The sequence below is a fragment of the Myxine glutinosa genome, chromosome 10 (assembly GCF_964187855.1).
Source record: "Myxine glutinosa chromosome 10, kmMyxGlut1.1, whole genome shotgun sequence".
NCBI classification, from domain to species: Eukaryota; Metazoa; Chordata; class Myxini; order Myxiniformes; family Myxinidae; genus Myxine; species Myxine glutinosa.
In genome coordinates this window covers 16397428-16404927 of record NC_136270.1, presented here as the reverse complement: position 1 = coordinate 16404927, position 7500 = coordinate 16397428, and positions in this window count along the sequence as shown.

Below are 7500 nucleotides of genomic sequence, written 5' to 3'. Positions count from 1 at the left end.
GCAGCTACACCTGGATGCGTACACACCCCCACCCCCAGCCAGTGAGCATACAGAATACAACAACAAAACCACCTCCACTCCCAGAATCCACAGCCCTTCAACTCACTCACTCACGCACCAAAAAAAACAACAACTAACCAACTGACCACCTACCCTTACAACATGCACCACTCAAACAAAAACACATTCATGCAAAACCACACCCACTCCTGCAACACACACACCATTCACACATCTCCATTTCCCTTCCATGCTCAGTCACTACCCCTCTAGGCTGAAATGAACCACCACCCACAACCTCAACCTACACCGTTCGATGTGCCTCCATAAACTCCCACCAAATCCAAAGTGAGCCTTTCAAGGCAACCTGGGCCACTCTGTCACACATCCTCCTTCTTTCTGCACCACACACTCCAATCCGAGTAAGAAATGCAGAAAAGGAATTGCCAATATACCCTGCACACCCCACCTCAAATGGCTGACAAGAAACTCGCCAACCCTTCTCCCGACATTCTGCCTCCAGCTCACTGTACTTTCCTCTCTTCCTCTCATGCACCTCCTCCATGTTATCTTCCCAAGGTACAGACAATTCCCCGAAGATGACCTGTCTTGTTGCACCTGACCAGATGACAATGTCAGGCCGCAACCATGTCACACAGATCTCCTCTGGGAATACCAATTGTGGCTTTAGGTCTGCCACCACCTGCCAATCACAAGCATCTGACAGCTATCTTGCTTTCCACCTCCTCCTCTTTCCACCTCTTACCACTTGGCCTTCTTTGACAAACAACACCTCTGCCCCATCGGTGTCCTTCTCCACTCTTCTCTCTCTCGATCTCAGCACCTCTTGTTGCACCATCTGCACTACCACCGCCAGCACCTGATCATGTCGCCACTTGTATTGTCTTGCTGCCAATGCTACTGAGCATGCACTCAGTGCATGCTGCAACGTTCCCAAAACCTCCACCCAAAGAACATCTCTCCTCCTGCAACAACCCCCACAATGTCAAGTTTACTGTCGACTAGACGGATTTATGGAAAAAGGCCATGTATAAGCTTCTAGGTGCATTTTTGGGTAAAAGTTGGGAACCTCACTTTTTAACATAATTAGGGTATGCTGAATTCGATTAACACCGTTCCCAAGCCGAATTTTGAGTTTTTGAGTTTTGAGTTTCCCACTTCTCACGTGCACAATGTGAACATCTTTGGATGATGTCAGGTACATCAAAGCTCATGCTTCATCCATTATATATATATATATATATATATATATATATATATATATATATATATATATATATATATATAACGTGCATACAATGAATGAGAAGTACTTTGACAATGCGTGCTTAGAAATGACATTGAATAATCGATTCATTGTGACGAGAGTGAACGATGCAAAGCCCGACATCAACATTTTGGTGATGAAACAATCGGCACGGTTTGTATCCATGGTTACGTGCATTTGAACATGGTGTCTTTTCGTGTATCTTATATGATTCCATCAAGTAATCGGTGTTCCTCGCTCCACATTGATCCAGTTTGTTGTTTTCGTTATTTTCTGCATTCTTATCCGTACATTTATAGCATTTAGCTGTATTAACGTGTCTATTTGACAGTATAACTACTTTACGTTTCTCTGCCCTCCTGCATTCCCACGTTACATCAAACGCCCTTCTCCCACCTACTCCCCATTGTCTTGTCTCCCATGGCATTGTCCCGAGCGCGTGGGAGCGCACGAGGCTCCAGCAAAGGTGACGTTTAAACAAAACCCGGCTCTGTCTTTCTGATATATTATTTAATTGACTATAATACCTTGATTATTTTACGAGCTCGGAGCTTTCTGACGTTTGTGCTTTGGCCATGAAATCATAGCTGCTTGTCTGTGTGACAGTTTCTGTGTGCGTGTGTTTTCATATACACCTGTGGAAATCCATGTGACCATCGCACACCTGCTCTTTTTGGGTAGTGATTTATGATAATGCGTCGTGGAGGATTGGCTCTTTACACCTGTCTAGTCTTAAACTACTGGGCTGGCAGGATGGCCCTTTACACCTGTCTAATCTTAAACTACTGCGCTGGCAGGATGGCCCTTTACACCTGTCTAATCTTAAACTACTGCGCTGGCAGGATGGCCCTTTACACCTGTCTAATCTTACTAATGGGCTGGCAGGATGGCCCTTTACACCTGTCTAATCTTAAACTACTGGGCTGGCAGGGTGGCCCTTTACACCTGTCTAGTCTTAAACTAATGGGCTGGCAGGATGGCCCTTTACACCTGTCTAATCTTACGACTGGGCTGGCAGGATGGCCCTTTACACCTGTCTAATCTTAAACTACTGGGCTGGAATAACGGCCCTTTACACCTGTCCAATATTAAACTACTGGGCCGGCAGGATGGCCTAGCAGTATGTACTTCTGTGAAAATGCATGTGACTAAAATCCACGTGACTAAAATCCACGTGACTAAAATCCAAGTGACTAAAATCCACGTGACTAAAATCCACGTGACTAAAATCCACGTGACTAAAATCCAAGTGAGTAAAATCCACGTGACTAAAATCCACGTGACTAAAATCCACGTGACTAAAATCCAAGTGACTAAAATCCACGTGACTAAAATCTACGTGACTAAAATCCACGTGATTAAAATCCACAGCCTCTAAGCCATTTAGCCTGGGTTTGAATTCCGGCACTTCTATAAACTACCATCCTGGTGTCTCACAGAGGGCGAAGCATCAATGTGTGTGTCATCCCTCGGATGGACGTTAAACAGGGTGTGTGTGTCATCAATGTGTGCGTCATCCCTCGGATGGACGTTAAACTGGGTGTGTGTGTCATCAATGTGTGCGTCATCTCTCGGATGGACATTAAACTGGGTGTGTGTGTCATCAATGTGTGCGTCATCTCTCGGATGGACGTTAAACTGGGTGTGCGTGTCATCAATGTGTGCGTCATCCCTCGGATGGACGTTAAACTGTGTGTGTGTGTGTGTGTCATCAATGTGTGCGTCAACCCTCGGATGGACGTTAAACTGTGTGTGTGTGTCATCAATGTGTGCGTCATCTCTCGGATGGACGTTAAACTGGGTGTGTGTCATCAATGTGTGCGTCATCTCTCGGATAGACGGTAAACTGGGTGTGTGCGTCATCTCTCGGATGGACGTTAAACTGGGTGTGTGTGTCATCAATTTGTGCGTCATCTCTCGGGTGGACGTTAAACTGGATGTGTGTCATCAATGTGTGCGTCATTCCTCGGATGGACGTTAAACTGGGTGTGTGTGTCATCAATGTGTGCGTCAACCCTCGGATGGACGTTAAACTGTGTGTGTGTGTCATCAATGTGTGCGTCATCCCTCGGATGGACGTTAAACTGGGTGTGTGTGTCATCAATGTGTGCGTCATCCCTCGGATGGACGTTAAACTGGGTGTGTGTGTCATCAATGTGTGCGTCATCCCTCGGATGGACGTTAAACTGGGTGCGTGTGTCATCGTTGTGTGCGTCATCCCTTGGATGGACGTTAAACTGGGTGTGTGTGTCATCAATGTGTGCGTCATCTCTCGGATGGACGTTAAACTGGGTGTGTGTGTCATCAATGTGTGCGTCATCTCTCGGATGGACGTTGCACTGGGTGTGTGTGTCATCCCTCAGATGGACGTTAAACTGGGTGTGTGTGTCATCCCTCGGATGGACGTTAAACTGGGTGTAGGTGTCATCAATGTGTGCGTCATCTCTCGGATGGACGTTAAACTGTGTGTGTGTGTGTGTCATCTCTCGGATGGACGTTACACTGGGTGTGTGCGTCATCCCTCAGATGGACGTTAAACTGGGTGTGTGTGTCATCCCTCGGATGGACGTTAAACTGGGTGTGTGTGTCATAAATGTGTGCGTCATCTCTCGGATGGACGTTAAACTGGGTGTGTGTGTGTCATCTCTCGGATGGACGTTACACTGGGTGTGTGCGTCATCCCTCAGATGGACGTTACACTGGGTGTGTGTGTCATCCCTCGCATGGACGTTACACTGGGTGTGTGTGTCATCCCTCGGATGGACGTTAAACTGGGTGTGTGTGTGTCATCCCTCGGATGGACGTTACACTGGGTGTGTGTGTCATCCCTCGCATGGACGTTACACTGGGTGTGTGCGTCATCTCTCCGATGGACGTTACACTGGGTGTGTGTGTCATAAATGTGTGCGTCATCTCTCGGATGGACGTTAAACTGGGTGTGTGTGTGTCATCTCTCGGATGGACGTTACACTGGGTGTGTGCGTCATCTCTCCGATGGACGTTACACTGGGTGTGTGTGTCATAAATGTGTGCGTCATCTCTCGGATGGACGTTAAACTGGGTGTGTGTGTGTCATCTCTCGGATGGACGTTACACTGGGTGTGTGCGTCATCTCTCCGATGGACGTTACACTGGGTGTGTGTGTCATAAATGTGTGCGTCATCCCTCAGATGGACGTTACACTGGGTGTGTGTGTCATCCCTCGCATGGACGTTACACTGGGTGTGTGTGTCATCCCTCGGATGGACGTTAAACTGGGTGTGTGTGTGTCATCTCTCGGATGGACGTTACACTGGGTGTGTGCGTCATCCCTCAGATGGACGTTACACTGGGTGTGTGTGTCATCCCTCGCATGGACGTTACACTGGGTGTGTGCGTCATCTCTCCGATGGACGTTACACTGGGTGTGTGTGTCATCAATGTGTGCGTCATCTCTCGGATGGACGTTACACTGGGTGTGTGTGTCATCCCTCAGATGGACGTTAAACTGGGTGTGTGTGTCATCCCTCGGATGGACGTTAAACTGGGTGTGTGTGTCATCAATGTGTGCGTCATCTCTCCGATGGACGTTACACTGGGTTGTGTGTCATCAATGTGTGCGTCATCTCTCCGATGGATGTTACACTGGGTGTGTGTGTCATCAATGTGTTCGTCATCTCTCGGATGGACGTTAACCTGGGTGTCCCGTCTGCTGATCGTTAGAGATCCCACGGTGTCTTTCGTGAAGAGGAGGCGAGTTCTCGCCGGCACCCTGAGCAAGTTACTTCCAGAGGGCATTGCATCAGTGGCACAGCACAGGGTGTTTACAATGTTTGTGGTTAGGGAGTAATCGATAACCCTCTGGGGATGCTGGACCACATTTCCCAGGGAAATAGGTCCGGCAGTTCCTTGGTATCTCGAAACAAGCCCCAGGGCCTTTCCGACAAAGCATCGTTCATTGTTCACGATGTTGGAGAACATTTCAACCATTGTATTCAAAAACACCTTTTAACAAAAACCCTCGAGCCATCGATCAAAGGCTGCAGAGGAATGAACACAATAACCAGAGAATAAGGTAATTTGGCGACAACCGATGCATTGTTACATCAAAGGTGTGCTATTGTGACTCGTTGGGTAATGTTCGCCATTGGGGTTGAACTCTCCATTCAGTTTGGGTTCCATCTCCAACTAAATCCGACTTAACGGAAGACTGCTCTTCGTCTGTGTCAATGTCCTTATAGGTTGGGGTTTTTTGTATGCAAAGTCGAGGCTCATGGAAGAGCTACAACACTGCACGGCTCAGGACGCAACTGGATAAAAGGAATAGAAGAGAGAGAGAGGGTCGGGGAAAACCAAGGACAAAATACAGGGAGACTTAGACAAATAATGGGTATGGGGAGGATTGGGGTATGGGAAGACGCATGGCGTGGACAAGATGGATACAGAAGGAAACTCTCAGGAAGGAAGAGGGACTGGGATGGGGTTAACGAGGGTGGAAAAGATCATGGTTTCGGACGGGGGATGATCTGAGATGGTGGTGAACAGGTGTATTGAAGACCTGGAGGGAAGAATGGGATTGAAGAGAATGTGGAAGGTGGTTCTATAGGTGGGAAAAAAGAGAAACAAATGAATGGAAGTGAGTAGTGATCCTGGATTTATGTAATTTTCTCGAGAATAGTGTTGATATTGGACCATGTGAGCCCTGCAGAAACCTGGTGGTGACAAAGCATATAAAGAGCTGAGAGTGCAAGACCAGAAAGGAGGCAGTAGAAGACAGAGACCACCAACCGGTCTGCGAAGGCGCAGCAAGAGGCCCATAGACTCAGCTTCATCGCGGAAGATTCCAATAATCCTCAAGGCCTTAGTTTGCACGGAGTCAAGCTGAACTAGGTGTGAGGCAGGAGTACCAGCCCAGAGGGGAGAGCAGTACTCCATCAAGATGCGGATGAAGGCCTTGTAGGTGGATAGGAGTTCAGGTGTGCCAAGGAAGGACTTTGTACAATGGAGGATGCCCAGTCGGCGACTGGCTTTGGAGGCCAACTTTGAAATGTGGTTTGCCCAAGGAAACGTTACTTACAGAAGTTTCCATTAGCCATACTAACCGATCACGTGACGACGCAAGTAAGTCAATGTACTTTTGTTTAAAAACCATTGCGCAAATTGCTACCGTAGCTAAAACTCGATAATGTCAACGAAATCAGAGCAATGGCAGCCATAGCTGGGGGAAGATTTTCTGGGCAGACCTTGTGCATCCTTCAGAAATATTTGGGGGACAGAGCACCGGCAGAGCAAGGGGTGCAAGGCCGGAGAGGAGTCGGTAGAAGAAAGAATATAATTGACCCCAAAATCTAATCAGTTTATCTTTACAACATTATACATACATGTACCAAGTGTGATTTAAATCCCTTCAGCTGTTCAAGTTATCAATTTTTTTTTACCTGACATGACCTCTGACCTTTGACCTCTTGATGGCATAGTCCATTCAGTTCATCTTCGCATCATATATACTTATACCAAGTTTGTTCAAAATCCCATCATTTGTTCACAAGTTTGTATGGCAACATAATATTTACTTAACATGACCTCTGATCTTTGGCCTTTGACCTCTTAACCTCAAAATCTAAATAGATCATCTTTACGTCATTATACATACCTGTACAAAGTTTGACTAAGATCCCTTCAGTCATTCTTAAGTTATCGTGGTAACGAAATAATTGTAACTTAGCATGACCTCTGATCTTTGACTTCTTAACCCCAAAATCTAAACAGATCATCTTTACCTCATTATACATACCTGTACCAAGTTTGACTAAGATCCCTTCAGCCATTCTTAAGTTATTGCGGTAACAAAATAATTGTAACTTAGCATGACCTCTGATCTTTGACCTCTTGACCCCAAAATCGAATCAGTTAATTTTTGCATCATAATATGTAATTATACCAGGTTTGGTGAAAATCCCATGACTGTTTCACAAGTTAGCTCGGTAACATAATTTTTACCTGATGAGATGTCTGACATTTGACTTTTTGACCTCAAAATCTAATCAGCTCATCTTTACATCATTATACATACCTGTACCAAGTTTGAACTAGATCCCTTCAGCCGTTCTCAAGTTATAAACCTATTACAGACTTTGACCTTTGACCTCCTGACCCCAAAATCAAATAAGTTCATCTTTGCATCACATATACTTATACCAAGTTTGTTCAAACTCCCATCACTTGTTCACAGG